Consider the following 15,853-nt stretch of genomic DNA (forward strand, 5'->3'; position numbering starts at 1 on the left):
ACTGGGCCAAAGAGTAAAGACTGTACAGAGCTTCTAATTTGAGGACAGATTAACAACACTGGAAAACAGTTTGTTTTTCCAGTGCTCATTTGTTTTGTTTGCCAATGACATCAGTGCTTTCTGATAGGGTTTGCTTCCTGAGGATGCCTGCTATCTTGCCAGCGTTTCCGACTTGTCCCCGTCAGCCGGTACCGTTCTGCATTACCCTGGAAACAGGGGCCAAGCTTTTCTCTGGAAACTTCTCAGCAGCACTCTCAGATGCAAAGAAACAAGCTCAAGATGAACGGCGGAAATCGGCATCAGCCCCCGTCTACATGGACACAATGGGGACTCACAGCCTTGGCAAGAGGACACAATGGGACCACCAGATGGAAACGTCATCAGAGCACCTCAGCTTGGGGTCCAAAATTGGGAATCTCATCCCTTCCTTGAGAAAAGCCTCAAATTCTCCTGAGAGACACCCTGAAGAAATATGGTGCTAGAATTTCTTCTGGAATCCTTCTGGAACCCATTCTCAGTGGAGGAAATGCAGTTGTTTCTGTTGATAGCCTGCCTTTATCTGCAGTTTTTTCAGTGGCAGGGACTTCCCAAGTGACTGGTACCAGCCATGATGAAGGCCAACACTTATAGCAGTGGCACCTCCTACCTCCATGCTCTGAAATGGCTTGCACCCTGCATGGTGCTTCAAGCAGCCCACCAGCATGCTCCTTCCTCAGCTCTGATTCCAGAGAGTATTCTGGCACAGCACCCATGTGGTGGATGGGAGACCAGAAATGACTGAAAATTTAGCCTTGGCTACTCTCTGTTACATCTCTCCTGCTTTCCACTACTTGAAATAAAGTGGAAGGTGTCAACCCTTTAACTGTTTGATTATGACACCTGAAGCCCTTCTTGTGAATGATTCTCCCTGTTCACCTCTACAGAACTATTTTAAACATTTTTGTAAGTGAATGATTCTGTATAACTTTAAAGAAAAACTTGGAAGGAACATGATTCATACTGCAAAATGAAGCATACAAACATCATGAACTGCCAAAATTAAGGCACCCTGCATAGACACAAGAGCTGCTGCAGTCTGTAATTACATGACTTCAGGCTACAGAATTCTGCAGGACTTCTGCCTCGGTTGATGTACAGGCTAAGTAAGGCTAGTCTGGTCTACCCTGGCTTTATCTACAGCAGCTATCCAAACATTGTTCTGAAGACTTAGTTACTAACAGGCATCTGAATTACAAAACATATTATCTAGATGGGTCACACATTAAACTAGCTTATCTTCACTCACATCTGGGTGACATTACTCTCATTACATATCAGACATGTGCCAGACAGAAGTATTTATGCAGCCAGAGTAAAGTGAAAGCAGTGCTCTCCATTCTAGGCGCTCAGTCTGAAGTGCCTACAACCTGGTTTTTTAAAGCACTAAGCCTTAAAAGTGAACTAGATACATTCAAAGCAACTGCTGCATCAACCTGGTGCCCCTGCACCTCAGCTGAGGGGTGGCAAGCTGGGAAGAGAAGACGACATGGGAAGAGCCAGATAACTGGTTGCAGAAACTTGACTACTCCATCTCTCTGGCCACCTAATCCAATACCAATACTTTTGTACAGACAGCCCTGTATCCTGTTCACATCTGTTAACTCCTCACCACCGTGCCCCCCTGGCCCCCATATCCCACTGCCCAGCCCTGCCATTACCACCCCCATTGCCACCTACTTCTTGCCACCCCGGAATCCCTTCCCTGCCTTCCCACCTCTTGGTCCCACCAGTCCAGCCACTCCTCCCACACAGCCCACCACCACGTAGCCCACCAACCTGCCCTCCTGCACCCCTTACAGCTTCTCCTGACCAGTCCTCAGCTGGCGTCTCTTCCAGGGATTGGTGATGGACGTGGGGGGAAAATCTTCAGAAAATGGAGCGGCTCGGAACAGAGACAAGATTGCTGAGAACATGCGCAGACGTTTCCCAGCCTTGTCACCATAGATCCTGTTCCTGAACATGATGGCACTGCAGCTCTCAAACAGCTGGAGGATTTTTTTTCTTTCCCTTTTTTAATGTGGGCAAAACAATATTCCTTCTCTTCTCCATTCTCCCTCCCTCCCCCCTCCTTTTTTTTTTTTTCCTTGGAAATGGTTGAATTGGTTTACCTGAAGATATTAAAATTAATTTAGCCTGAGAGACACAACCTGAAAGTCTGTGATCAAGTGATAAAAGCCTGACAGACTACAGCAATGGAAAACAGGTTCTTGTAGAAGAAGTTTTAATACCAGATGGTACTACTTGCTCAGCCTAAATATAACCCTGAGCTACATCCCAGGAGAATACCTAAGTCCTTGGCCATCGTAACTGCTCCTGTTTCCTCACTCTGGTTTTGCATGTATGCATATGAGACAGTTTATAAAAAACAAACACATGAAATCAAGCTTTTACCTTGATAATTTCATCTATTTTGGGGACAATAAAATCAGATGGGACCATAAACAGCAGACTGCTGTGTCTGCAGCAGACCCGGCACATTGTGCCCCTGTCCTCTGCTGTGGAAACAACCATCACAACATTGACTGACTTGCAGAAACATGCTCCATTGGGAAAGATAAAAGTCACGGGCTTGGAGAGCCTTCAACAGTAATGTTCACTGTGATCAAATACTAGCTATTTAACACAAAGATAGTCTAGAACATAAGAAAAAGAGGTCAGAGAATATTAATATAATTTTAATGTGTTTGATTCGGCAGGGCTTAATTAAGCATAGGCTAGGAGTAAGGAGTAGGGAACTAGCCTCCAAACCATGAGTAAATACCTCCTAGAAATTTTCAAAGAATGGGTGAAGTGCAAATGTACAATCTAACTTCAAACAAAAGAGGGAAGGAGACAGATCTGAGGTATCGTAGACCAAACATCACAGCTTTGATATCGACTCAGACAGATTATTATTCAACCCACTTATAGCAGGTGTGGATTTATCCCTCCTGTGGAGCAGGAGGGAGCAAGTGTGCGATCCAGGAGGAGCAGTGGCATTTCCAGCTCTCTGCTCCCTGCTCTGCGTTGCAGCTGCATCTACTCCCACGTAATAAGATCATGAGAAAACAGAAAACACAGACTTGTCAAAAACAAATTAAGACTAATCAATTTAATTTTTTTCTTTGACAGAGTTGGGAGCATAGCGACTAGGGAGGAAAAGCAGTAGAAGTCACACATCAGAATAAGGAAAGCTTTTGATGGAAGCATGTGATATAGTCTTATATGCAAATCTGGTGAACACAATTTGAGTATACAAATGTTTCAAATCTGTACTCAAGGACTAGTTAGCAACCTCAACATCAACCTGAAAAGACACATAAGGGCTGTGCCTGGGGACTTGCTCTATTCAGTATTTCCATTAATGACTTGTAAATCAGAATAAAGATTACAATTACAAATCTGTAGGGAGTGCTGTGAGCATTTTCCAGGGATTACAATTAGAATAAAATCTTAATAAATTAGAGATGTAGTCTGAAATGAATGGCTGAGATTCAATACAGGCAGGTGTAAAGCACCACACTGAAGAAGGATGCAATTCAAAAGTGCAAAATGGACCAGCATGGCAAAAGAGTCTCTGGGGTTAGGAGTGCAAAGACAGAAGACATCAAGAGTGGTGAATGGCTTGGTACACACAGGCAAATATACCTGGAGATTCACGACAACGAGTATTGCATGTGAGGCTCATTACCCCTTTCAGCTCTGTGCCCAGTTTTGGGTCCTACTTCAAGCAAGATGCTGCTCCCTGTCACTTGTTTACAAGGATGATAGAAGTTTAGGAAGTGTGACCCCTGGAGAAGAGGGTACAAAAAGTGGTCTTGATTAGTTGAAAGAAAAGGGAGGAGGAACATGGGTGAGAGAATGAGAGATGCTAACAAGTTTTAATATGTCAGGCTACTAAAAGGCAGTGATCATCTTCTCCTCCTCCCTGTGGATGTAGAAAACTGAAGGGACTGGCTTAGCACACAGCAGGTTTGGGTTTGGTATAAGGAGGAACTGTCTAGCCATGATGATAGTGAACTGCTGTTTACCCTGTGAGGCTGTGAATCTGCATCAATAGAGCTTTTCAGGAACAAGCTAAATAAAGACTTGTCAAGAATGGTGCAAATGAAACAGACCCTGCCTCAACCAAGGGATTTGGGATAGAAACTAAACGTTTTGACAGTCCCTGTCTCCTTCCCTCCAAAAAATATATTGCTTTGTTTGTGTTTTACATCAATTTCTAAGAAAATCAAAGCTCTTATGTGCAAGATCCTCAGTCTTAAGAACAGCCACCTCACCTGAATTACAATGTGGCTTTGCCCCCGCTATGGCTGTCCAAAGCAGAAAAAACACTGAATCACACAGTTTCATCAATGACTTACCCTGCAACCCCCTGTCCTGACATACTCTGCATTGAAGGGACTCAGTGAGGGAATACTGAGGGCAGGGAGGCCTGGCAAGAAGGCAATCATCCCTTTGTAGGAACAGAAACCTTACCTCTCCGCCAGGGATGGGAGAGACACAGAGACAGAAACACATTACATACTGAAGGATCCTGAGCAGATGAGCTGAGTGGAGGCACTGGAACAGCGTCCTGACCAAAGGACTCTTATCAGATCAAGACAAACTCCAGGCAAAGCTTCAAGAAAGTTCCTGTTAAAGCCAACACCATACTGAGGGCTGCAAAGCTGCTGGTGCTAAATGCACTAGCATTAGTAGTGCAGTAGTAGTAGCAGCAGTACCAATGCACTAGTAGTCATCTATGCTGACTAGATGGGAAGAAGACATGTTAAAGTCATTGCTGGAAGATAAGCCAACTTTATGTTGGGTCTGCATGTCTTCTCAGACCAGTCACTCCCATTCATCTCAGAGAAATTAAAAATAAATACGTGCATTTCTGTGTTTAACCCTTGTTACCTAAGGGCAGGGAAGTTCACAATTTTTCTCTAACATAGAGATGCACTGACAGTGAAAATTACAGCTCACATCCTCTCTGCATTCTTTGAGCAAAATGTCCTCCACTGATGCACCATGCCAGAGAATAAATTAATGATATGATGTGTCTCCAAAAAAAATCAGGAAGTGGGGAGGAGGAGAGGAGTGAGATGTAAAGTTTATTAACTCTTGGAAGGTGGTTATTCCTGTCTTGTATCTCACCATTACAGATGCATCAGCAAACCCACTGTGGCATGAGAGAGAGCATAGAGCATCTCCTGCGGGAGACCTTAGCTAGTGATGGCTTTTCTCCATAGGCTGATAGCCAGGTTTGTTAGGATGTTTCAGGTCACATTTCAAAGTCTGCCTTTCCAGATTTGCCATGAAAAAAATGGTAGAGAGCTAAACCCTTTAAAGTAATGTGGGTGTTTGAGTACTGGGTTCACACAATGCTGAAATGTGTGTCTGACAGTGCATAGATGGGAGTCTGGATCTGAAATAAGGTTGATTTTGAAATTTGCCACAGACCAATCCAGCTCTGAGGGAGCACTGATTCACTGTGACTCAAAAGCAGCCAAAAAGAAGTAAAGGCATAAAAGGAAGAGAGGAAATGTCCAAGCATGCACAGATACCACTGTTCATATTAGCTGGTTTTCAAAATGTCAACAGCTTGCTTCCACTGATGACAGAGCAGCACATTACTCCACTGAAATCGGTCCAGATTTTTTTCAGAGAAGGAGCAATTGTTAAAAGAGCACTCACTGCTACTCTGTGCTCCAGATATAACCAGTCCTTAGACCAATTGGCAGCATATGGTGTATTTCCTCAAATGACAGCTTTTGTTTGTCACAAGAGAAGAACAAAATAGTACATTTATTAAACAAAGCATAATTAATCAACTCTTTCCCTCCCAAAAAGAAACTGCAGAAGAGGATATTTTTTATGACTCAGATAAATGTTTCTGTGCTGTTTACAACACTTTTGTATAGAGGAATCCATGCTGGTAGAACAAAGCACATGGAATCACACTTGCTGCCCACATCTTAAAATCAAGATGTTAAAGCTAACCATCCCACCTAAAATACCTATGGGCAAAGTGCTAATCAGATACTCCCACAATAGGGTTACATGGATCATTATTATTGCTTGCATTTTGTTAATGGAAAAGCTCTCCATCTGTACAAACCAAAAAGAGAAAAAAAAAGTACCTGAATAATAACTGTATTAAACCTTTCAAAGTACAATTTTTTAATAAGGGATCTATCACATAGTTGAACTTCTTTGAGGTGACAGTGACATGACTTATAGAGCCAGGGCTCTGTGATCAAAAGGATTACACACATTAGCATCCTACTAATCACAGCAGGACAGGACAGCCCATCAGGCCAGGACTCAAGGAGGAGAGATCCATAAACAAACACTTTCTCCCGCTCACAAATGGCCAGGAGCAGAGGCATGTCAAGGTTGGTGTGGTCTTCTCTTTCACAGAGATAAGGATTGTGTCTGCTGGAGTAAATAAATTCTCAGCATAGTCTTACACATCTGTTTGTTTACTCATTTTCAGACATTACTATCCTCTCCTGTGTTGTTATCCTTTTAACATTACCCTTGTATGTATAATCAAATGCCCTCTCTTCTGGATTGACCCTCTGCTTCTTCCTGTATTATAGATGCCTTTGATCTTTCTTTCTTGAATCAGTGTGTCCTGCCTTGTAGTCTCAGCAGGATTTCCCCCCGACCCCTTGCTCTACCAGAAAATAAATGCCAAAGTAACATTTGTATGCATTAGTGTAGAAAAAAATAAGACAGACACTTGAGAAGGCTGCACGCAAGCGCTGCTGTGCTGCTGAGGCACTGTGTGTGCTGGGCAGGGCTGCTGCTGCAAGGTAAACCTGGGCTGGGGAAAGCTGGCCCAGCTCCTGAGCACCAGTGAGACCCTGGATCAACAAGGTGGAAAGCCATCATCAGGATGGGGGAAGACGGACTATCCTACAATTTCAGGAATGGCTGCTAATTTTTCCCCCTTCGTGACACACTTGGTGACTTGAAGGATACCCTTGGCACTTCCAGAAAGTAGGACTCAGCTTTTAACGTTTTCCTTTTTTTTTTACTAGCTCAGATTTAAAAACCCCTTCCCTTGCCCTACCATTTGAGATGGTCCAAGATGGTTGACAAATTCTATTAATATCCTGTAATACACCAGGGCAACAAAGAAGCTGCTGCTGCTTTTTATTCTGTCCAGGCACTTCCAATACCAGAAGAACGACACTTATCTCTAGTTAAATGCAAAAAGATGCCATTGGTTCACATAGAAACCTTAACAATTGTATCAAGACTGCTGAAAGGCTGACCAACCCCTTCCCTCATCACTGGAACTGGTGAGTAAGCTTCCCCAGCAAGCCCAAGTCCACTGGCTCTTGAAACAAAGCATAATAAAAAGGATGCAGAAGGTGAGATAACCCTTTCCAGTCATGAAGTGGAAAACAACATCTGTTAAAAAACAAATAAACCGGTGTAATGGCTTCAGCAAGAGACCCAGAGGATTTCAGAGATGCAGATCATGGCTTGGTCAACACATTGTGAACAGCAAATTACAGGAGAACAATCGTTTCATACCAAGCTCTCCCACCCCTGAACTCCCTCAAGGTTAATTAGGATGGCCTCCAGCCAAATTAATTAGAAGAGAAGATTTGGGCAGGACTTTGCTTTGCACTCGTAACTATTTCCAAGGTGACTGAGAAGTTCAGAATGCCTCACCTTCCAAAAAAAAGCCTGCTTGGCAAAAACCAAACTCACATGGACCATGTCATGCCTCTGGAAATCAGGAGAAACACTTAAAAGCAATCTTTCCCTAACTAACGCCTAGGGTAGCAGAATTTTCTGCATCCTTCCCACAGAACAATATGCCCTTGTTTATTTTTTGTGTGCTTTTTAGGTCATAAGAGTTCAGTGAAATTACGCATCTAAAGAACAATATAGTACTGTAATATGCCACTTAATACACACAGCCCAGCAGACTCCAAAAGATCCATCTTTTACAAGAACTGGCACATGCACGTTGCAGTATGGAGTAGTCCTTAACATCATCCTAGGAAAGGAGGATGCAGAAGTGGGCCAGACTTTGAAACAACAGATTAAGCTGGTAGTTTAGTTGATATTACAAGATGCCCTGTTGGCACTCCTTAGGAGAGCATCCTGCCTTGAGGAGGATGGCCCTGCTCAGCTTATCTGCCCTGAGGCAGCAACCCTCCTCAGGACTCCTACTGCCCTCAGCATCCTTGGCAAAGGGAATAGCTGGCAGGACCACACCTTTTTTCCTCCAAGTGGTTCCAAGGTGAGGGGTAGAACTGCAAGAGGGTAGTAAGGTAGGGCTAGAGTGCTGTCACAAATAGAGGTTGTCACAGTGGCTGTATCTCTGAACTGCAGAGCCCTTCTGATATCAGTCCTTAATCTGATATTCTTTAGTTTGAAGCTGGAAGGTTGCTATTTTCCATGTGTCTGTTACCCACAAACAGCAACATCATTTCTGGGCAGAATCAGAACTTTTAAAGTAACAAAGAAGTGAAGCTGAATACTTTTCGGCAGGACACAATTCTCATTGTCATTAGCCAAGATTTAATGTCCTAACTATGCGGATCAGAGTGACTACTCAGAACAGTTACATCGTATTTTCACTTAAAGACATAGTCTGGAGTAGCTTAACATGTAGGTTCCAAGCCACAAAAAAAGCCATTATTCTCAACTCTTGACAAAAAGGAAGAAAAAAAAATGACAAAAAATGACAAATAGATGCAAGAGTCCTTTGGAACTGATCCAAGAATGGACTAAGGCCATGATTTGTAACTCTGAGGCAATTATGAAATGACAGAGCAGCGCCGATCTCCTTCTGACATAACAGCTTTTTTTTGTCTCTGCAACAGCACACGGTTTAAAACACCCACCAAAAAAGAAGTAACCCCCAAGATCTATGTGACTGCTGTGTAAACATCGGAATAAACACCAAGAGGGTAGGCAGCTGATGTTTCAGACCCTGATGCCACATCCTGGCCGGTGACAACGGGCACGAGCGGCAGCCGGTGCCCATGTCCCAGGCGCAGGGGACCGCAGTGACAGGCGCTAAAATAAGGTGAGAGGCTCCAGCGACGGGCACACATCGTCTTCCCCGAGACTCCTGCTCAAAGCGAGCTGCCCGGGGAGCCTGGGTGAGGCTGAGGATGTGGGCAGAAAGCCCCTCGAGAGACGGGGGACACAGAGGAACCAGCAGGTGCAAAACGGCCGGAGCAGAGATAGAGAGGCGAGGGATGTGCCCCCCGCTCATCGCTGCCCTCCATGGGACACCTCCGAGCACCCCGCCCGCCCCGACTCGTCCTCCCTCCGGCTTCTCCAGCTGCCTAAAACCCCCTCCACGACCAGCCGGGACTCACCTCTCCGGGTGCCTTCCGCAAGACCCCTCGGGTGGCGGCTGGGGCCGCCGCGCTCAGCTGCCGCGGCAGCCGGGAGGCGCCGAGCCCGAGGGCGGGGGGAGGCGGGACGGGACGAGGGGAGGGGGCGGTTCCGCCCCTCCTCTCCCCTCTCCCTGTCCCGCCTCCCCCCGCCCCTCCCGTGGGCGACTTCTTGTCCTCTCCGGAGCAGATTTATCGTGGTTTTCCCGAGGTCCGACCGTCCTTTAATCCGTCCCTGTAAACACGCTGGCTTGTGCTGTGGGGCTGTTCAGTCTGGAGAGAAGGCGGCTCCGGCGAGATCTTCCAGCTGCCTTTCAGTACCTGAAGGGGCTACAGGAAAGCTGAGGGGGCGGTGGAGGTCTTTTTGCAAGGGTGTGGGGTGATAGGACGTGGGGGAGAGGTTTTAGACTGAAAGGGGGTAGATTTAGATTGGACCCTTGGAGGAAATTCTTTACTGTAAGGTGGTGAGACACTGACCCAGGCTGCCTAAAGAAGTTGTGGATGCCCCCTCCCTGGGAGTGTTCAAGGTCAGGTTAGATGGGGTTTGGGGCAACCTGGTATAGTGGGAGGTGTCTCTGCCCAAGGCAGGGGCATGGGAACTTGATGATCTTTGAAGTCCCTTCCAACCCAAACCATTCTGTGATTTTATGACTGGGGAGCTGATGTCCTGCACTGGCAATGAAACATTGGTGAAGCACTTTCAAGCTAATGAAAGACAAGCCCTGAAAAGTCTTGTTAGCTTCAAGCACCTAAGCCCACCCATCACAGGCCTGTTCTCATGGCACTTAATTGAAAAGGACAGGTTGGTGACCTGTCCAGCTGCAGTGCATACTTACAGAGGGGGTAACCCTGAAATGCCTGAGCCAGGAGCCCACCTGGCAGCAGCACCTCTTTCAGAACACAACTTTTCTCTGAGAAGTTGAACACTTGGTACCTCCTGCCCACTCTTTCTGCAGCTGAGCTCTGCCCACAGCTCAGCTGAGAAGAGAGACATCAGCTTTCTCAGCACAATGAAAATATTCAGAAGGGAAGACTGGGGTACATCAGGGAGGGAGAGGGACCAGAGGACTCCCTTTCAAAGCTTGCTGTGCCTGCTGGCGACTGGCCGTGCACCCAAAGGGGTTGTCCTTGCCATGGTTTTTACTGTGACATCCACAAGCATTTTTGTAGCATTTCTGGTTGCCTGTTTCCTGACCTCTCTCTTTCCTTTCCCATCATTTGTTCAGCCTCTAAAAACAGGTGAAAATCTGTTTTGGTCTAACAATACTCTCAAAAATAATGTGTTTGTGAATCATTTACTTCAGCAATTGCTTGGGCCCATCAACTGCTCGCCATGTCTTAATTGACTTTTACCGTAGGCTATCAAAGTGCTTTACACATGTTCATAAATTAAGTCCTATTTAATATGTGCTCTAGTTAATAGCAGGAAAACAAGGGCAGTGAAGTTACATGATGAGTCCAAGGTCACAGAAGAAGTCTGCAGGATAGCCCAGAACTGGGTACAGGTTTCCTGGTGCCCTGGTTTCATAAGGTGTTGGGAGTAATTGTCATTGACCTGTTTTCCTAACATCTTCTTTTGTCTTCCAGAAGTGAGGCTCTGAGCCTGCAGCCACTGACACATGAAGCATTCAGCAAGGGCAATGCTATTGGTGGCAGGGGGACCTCCAGCAGGACCCCAGACATGCACCTTACACCCCATCCCTGCAGGATACTTGCAGAGTTCTCCATGGCCTTGCTGGTTGGGAAACCCCACTATTTTGCTATAGTAAAGCCTTGTAGCTGACAGAGTTAGTAAGTAGAAAGTTTAGGTTTTGTCACAGAACAGCTTCTTCGGGTATGATGATAGCATGGGTTTCCATCAAGGAATCTATGCTGGCACAGGTTACCGTTTACTATTTAAATGTGTTGACTCTGGCAGGCAAATTGGGAATTGTGGTTTTTTTAAATACCTGCCTCTACTGTCTTGTATGAAAAAAAATATAGGATGATTTTCTCATCTGCATGGCAGCAGGTCTGAGCTGTTTGCTCTGCTTGGTTGTAGGAGACAGTCCTGTTTTTGTCCCTGCTTCCCAAGCCAAAAAACTCTTGCTCCTTGTTCGTTAATTACAATGCACTGAACAGAGCAGGTACTTGCTGCTAGAGCTCTTGGCTCTCCATTGGGAAAGCTGCAGCTGCACTGGCTTTAGGGGATGGGAAGAGGGGGGCTCAGGTTGGAGCTGCCACTCCCAGCAAAGAAATCTGGATCATTTACTAAACAGTGTCAAGGTGGAGGAAAGGGATGTCTTTTGTCTTCAGCAGGTTAATAGCCTGTGGGAAGTACAATAAAGCACAGGGGACAGAAGACCTCAGCACTGCATCTCTGCACTTGGGGGTATTTTTTGCTACAGGTCTTCTGAGAACACTTGATGGGCTGCAAAGGGAGGAACAGCCCTTGGAAGGAGACATCTCTGCAGACTTGTTTGGAGTCACTGAAGATTTCCCCTGAGTGAAGTGAAAGGGCCCTGAGTTGAGAACAGCTTTCCTCATAAGAAGTTGTGCTTCTAGCTCTGCTGTTACAGAGAAAAGCCTTGAAAACCTGAGCTGAACACAGCTTCATGGTCAGACCCCAGAAAGCAAATTGCATGATTTTTGAGGCAATCTGAAGAATTTCTCAGTCTGGATTTAAAATTAATGACCAATGATGCCAGGCAGCCCCACGTCATGTCTGAGTGAGATTGCCCAGAGGGCTGGTGTAATGCATGAAGCCATCAGTCTGTGATTTGAGAAGTCTGAACACTGTGCTCCTCACCTGCAGCACACCTATCAGGGACTACCTTTGGTCCTACTGCATCTTGCCCTCTGCTTGTTAAAGAGGAAACTCTTCAGGCAGATGTTTCTTCTGGTTTTGTTTTAGCTCTGTGCCCAGATTAATAGGGCTGTGGCCTCAGGTGACTCCTGCAATACAGACCATGAATGCCAGGAGCAAGACAAAGATGAAGCAAAGCAGAGGAGGCAAGAAAGCAATGCTGCTTTTGGGTAGGCAGACTAAATGTGTATGACTGATGGAGCACTGCTCTTCTGCAAAGCCCATAGTCTTATTGCCACCTGTGGAGACATCCCTCTCCTGTGTCTTTCTGGAGAAGGAGACCATAGTCAGAGATTCTTCAGCTTAGTGTTTCAACCTTGAAAAGACTGGAAGCACTTAATGCAGCTGTGAGTGAAGTGTACAAATGGTATTTGTGGAAAAGAGCACAAAAGCCTCTGCCCTGCCACTGAAAACTCCTGAGATGTGTGAAAATCAGTGTGATGGGGCAGGGTGACATGATAGGGCAACAGAGGAGAGAGTTATTGTTATTGTACCTCTGCTTCACGTGGCTTGCAGAGAGCAAGGACAAGGGCAAAGAAACCACAAATCAAAAGTCAGTGATGGCTGTGTGTAGCAGAAGCAGGTATCTGGACAGGACCATGGACGGGTTGCATGGACCCAGCAAGCAGTAAAACTGCCCCCGTGTCACAGCAGTCTGGTTCAGATCAGTGTCCCATGGAAGGTGGTCAAGCAGGTTCATGTGCCTGGTCAAGCAGGGAATGTTGAGGCTCAACTCCTCAGGAGATGAAGAGCAGCGCCTGAAGTCTGGGAGAGTGGCTATTATGGGCAGAAATCATGGAAAAAAGAAACACAAACAGGAGAGAGAGAGGCCAGATGGGGGAAATACAGATGAATTAATGCACTGGGGAGGGAAAAGGAAAAGCACACAGGCATGCTGCACACCAGCCAGCTCCTCAGCAGCAGCACTGCTGCATGCCATTGCTGTGTGATGAGTGAATGGGAAGTCCTGCTCTGCTCCGTGCAAGTTATTGCTGGTTTACACCTTTATAATCCTCTCTGGCCTTAAAACCTCCCTGATCAGGAGTCTTCTGTTTAAGTTTTATGTCCCATCATCAGCGTTGCTGCTTGGGACCACAGCTTTCCTGCTGTTCCTACCAAACTTGTTGCAGGGTTGGAACCTCATTTCTGGGGGTGACCCTGCATTAGTGTTTTTTACATTGAAATCAAGCAGATTTCTTTGTAACTTGGCATGGTTCAAAGGTGCATTAATTACTCCCTGAAAGACTGTAACAGGTTTTGTCTGAGCTCCTGTTGCTGTTGCTGGGATTATATTTAGGAACATATGCTGAAATCACCACATACCTGAAGTTTACCATAACTAACCAGCCACAGATGTGCTATTAAATCTGTGCTTATTTACTCCTCTTGTCTGTCCTATATGGCATGTTGCAGCCATGATATATTAAACTTTTCTAGAACAGATGCTAGTCATAAACCAAAAAGCTATTAGCCTTTTGCAAGAAAACACATCACGTTACCCATCCTGCTGGTAATCACCTGTTTATAGAACTGGCACCTCTTTTTACTTTGAAGTAGAGGAGCTTCAGATGTTTTATAGCTACATCAAGGGAAACACTAAGAATTGCCATGGAGAGGGGACTTCTTCATTTGCCATTATTTTTGGTGCTTCTTTAGCTGTATCTTGACCTGGTGTTTGGGGATGAAGTTCTTGAACTACTTCATCACATCCCAAAGAAGCAGGTGGGATGGGTACAGGCCTGTATTGACTAGAGGGAAGTAGCTCAGGATGCTGGGTGGTGACCATTCTGTGAGAATGACTTAATGCACAGCACTTGTGTATGTGCAAGGTGATGGGCCACAGGCTGCTGAGGAGGAGTAATAGTCAGTGCACTAATGGAGAATATTTTCCTTCAATGTAAGGACTCAGATGTCATCTCTGCTAGATGTGCATCAGAGTCCTAAACTATGACAACATGAAAGTGTGATGGAGGGAGAAAAAAATGAGGGAAAAATAGTTTAAAAATAAAAGAATAGTTAACATAGAGGAAGTATGAATGTATACTGTGTGTGAAGACACCTGAACATTGCAAAGACTACTGAAAAGTTTGAGGTGTGGCACACAAATTACCATTCAGAATTTTCCTGTTTTACATTAGGGAAAATTAGGTAGCACTCCCAAAACTTTTGAAGTTTGCTTTGCACTTTTTGAAGTGTTAAGTATTGTTAAAATAATCCTTTCAGCTTTTCATTCGAGGACTTGGCTCTGGGTACTCAGCAAATATTAATGAGTTTCTCACCATAACACCCAGGAGAGATGGGAAGTTATCCCAGTAATTACCCCTGTCTCCCAGCCCAGGTACAGAAAAGTTAGGTCTCATTTTGCAGGAGAATTTCCTGACCAAAATATTTGTATAGTCCTTTAGCCAACAAGCTCTTGAGAAGGATTAGGAGCTGCATCTGGTCTCCCAGCAAAGTGCTGGGACTAGAGATGGAGAGGGCCATCCCCAAAAGCAGGTGAAGTAAAAAGGAGAATAGTTGCATGGCAGCAAAACATATTTGTGCTGGATCTGTCCTATTTTTCCTAGTTTAAAAAATTTGGTTGTTTACTACTCTAGAGAACTCTAATCCCTGCCTTCAATTTACAAAGTAATTGAGATTTGATCCTTTGCATACAATGGTATATAAACAGTGCAATACAGATCTTATTGCAGCCCCATCCATCTCCTTGATGGTACATATGGACTTCAAGCTGTGATGGCCATATTGTCATTTCTGCTAGTGACATGAGCTTCTCTTGATAAGGAATGAAGCCTTGCAGATGCTGGGAGATGATGTTGTGGGTGAGATGTGTGCAGACAGAGAGGGGGCTTTTTCCAAGCACAGACAAGGTTTTAACTTGATTTCTCTAATAAAAAAATAAAGGGCAAGAGATATGGATCTCATTAACATCATTGTGCAGACTAGTGTTGGTGGAAGGAACACTTCAAGTAAGATAAAAGCAAAGCAGACCTTGGTTGGGTCTCCTGTGTTAACACAAGATATTAGTGACCTCCAGAGAATGCTCACTTCACCATTACTTGTGAGTGCTCAGCATCTCCCAGCCAACACTCAGCAGCCCATCTGGTCATGCCTAATACTGATTGTAGGTGTAGCCAAGCAGTGGAATCCACCCAGTTGCTCAGCACCATCCAACTGTGACTCCAGATTTACTGTGGTGAGAGCAGATGCTGACTTGTTGGAATCAGAAGGCAGGATGAGAGCAAACTCAGGTTGTCCACAGGCATTAGCTAAAAACTCATTGCCTTTTTCATGAAACTAACTGCAAAACCACTCCTAAAAAAAAAAAACCACAAAAAAACAAAAAACCCCCCCAGCAACTTCATCTTCAAAACAGCTGCAAACATATTCTTAGAAATACAGATAATTTAATGGGCAAGGCCATAGTGTGTGATGAGCAGGTCTTTATGAGCAGCTCTTTATCTGGGAGGACAGAGTCATAGAGTCTGAAATAGTAGGGCACCTGGGGGAGGAGATGCACAAGAACAGGCAGGGTGATAAAGGTTTGTAAAGTGAAACAGAAACAGTAGAGGTGATTTTGAAAGGTGCCCTCCCATTCCTGAACATACTTGTATAAAAAAAAAAACACCAA

At 45.1% G+C, this 15,853-nt stretch overlaps 1 protein-coding gene across 4 annotated transcripts in view; it reads right to left on the reverse strand.

The window, feature by feature from the left end:
• JCAD (junctional cadherin 5 associated) overlaps positions 1-9,522 on the reverse strand; it is a 31,662-nt gene extending 22,140 nt beyond the window's left edge. For 3 of the 4 annotated variants that reach the window (XM_030444093.1, XM_030444092.1, XM_030444091.1), the window contains exon 1: positions 9,360-9,451. The gene's annotated coding sequence lies outside the window, so the exon portion shown is untranslated. Of the gene's footprint in view, positions 1-9,359 lie in introns of all 4 variants that reach the window. The other variant, XM_030444094.1, reaches the window with a different exon arrangement.
• Between the last annotated feature and the right edge of the window lie 6,331 nt (positions 9,523-15,853).

The sequence above is a fragment of the Calypte anna genome, chromosome 2 (assembly GCF_003957555.1).
Source record: "Calypte anna isolate BGI_N300 chromosome 2, bCalAnn1_v1.p, whole genome shotgun sequence".
Lineage (NCBI taxonomy): Eukaryota > Metazoa > Chordata > Aves > Apodiformes > Trochilidae > Calypte > Calypte anna.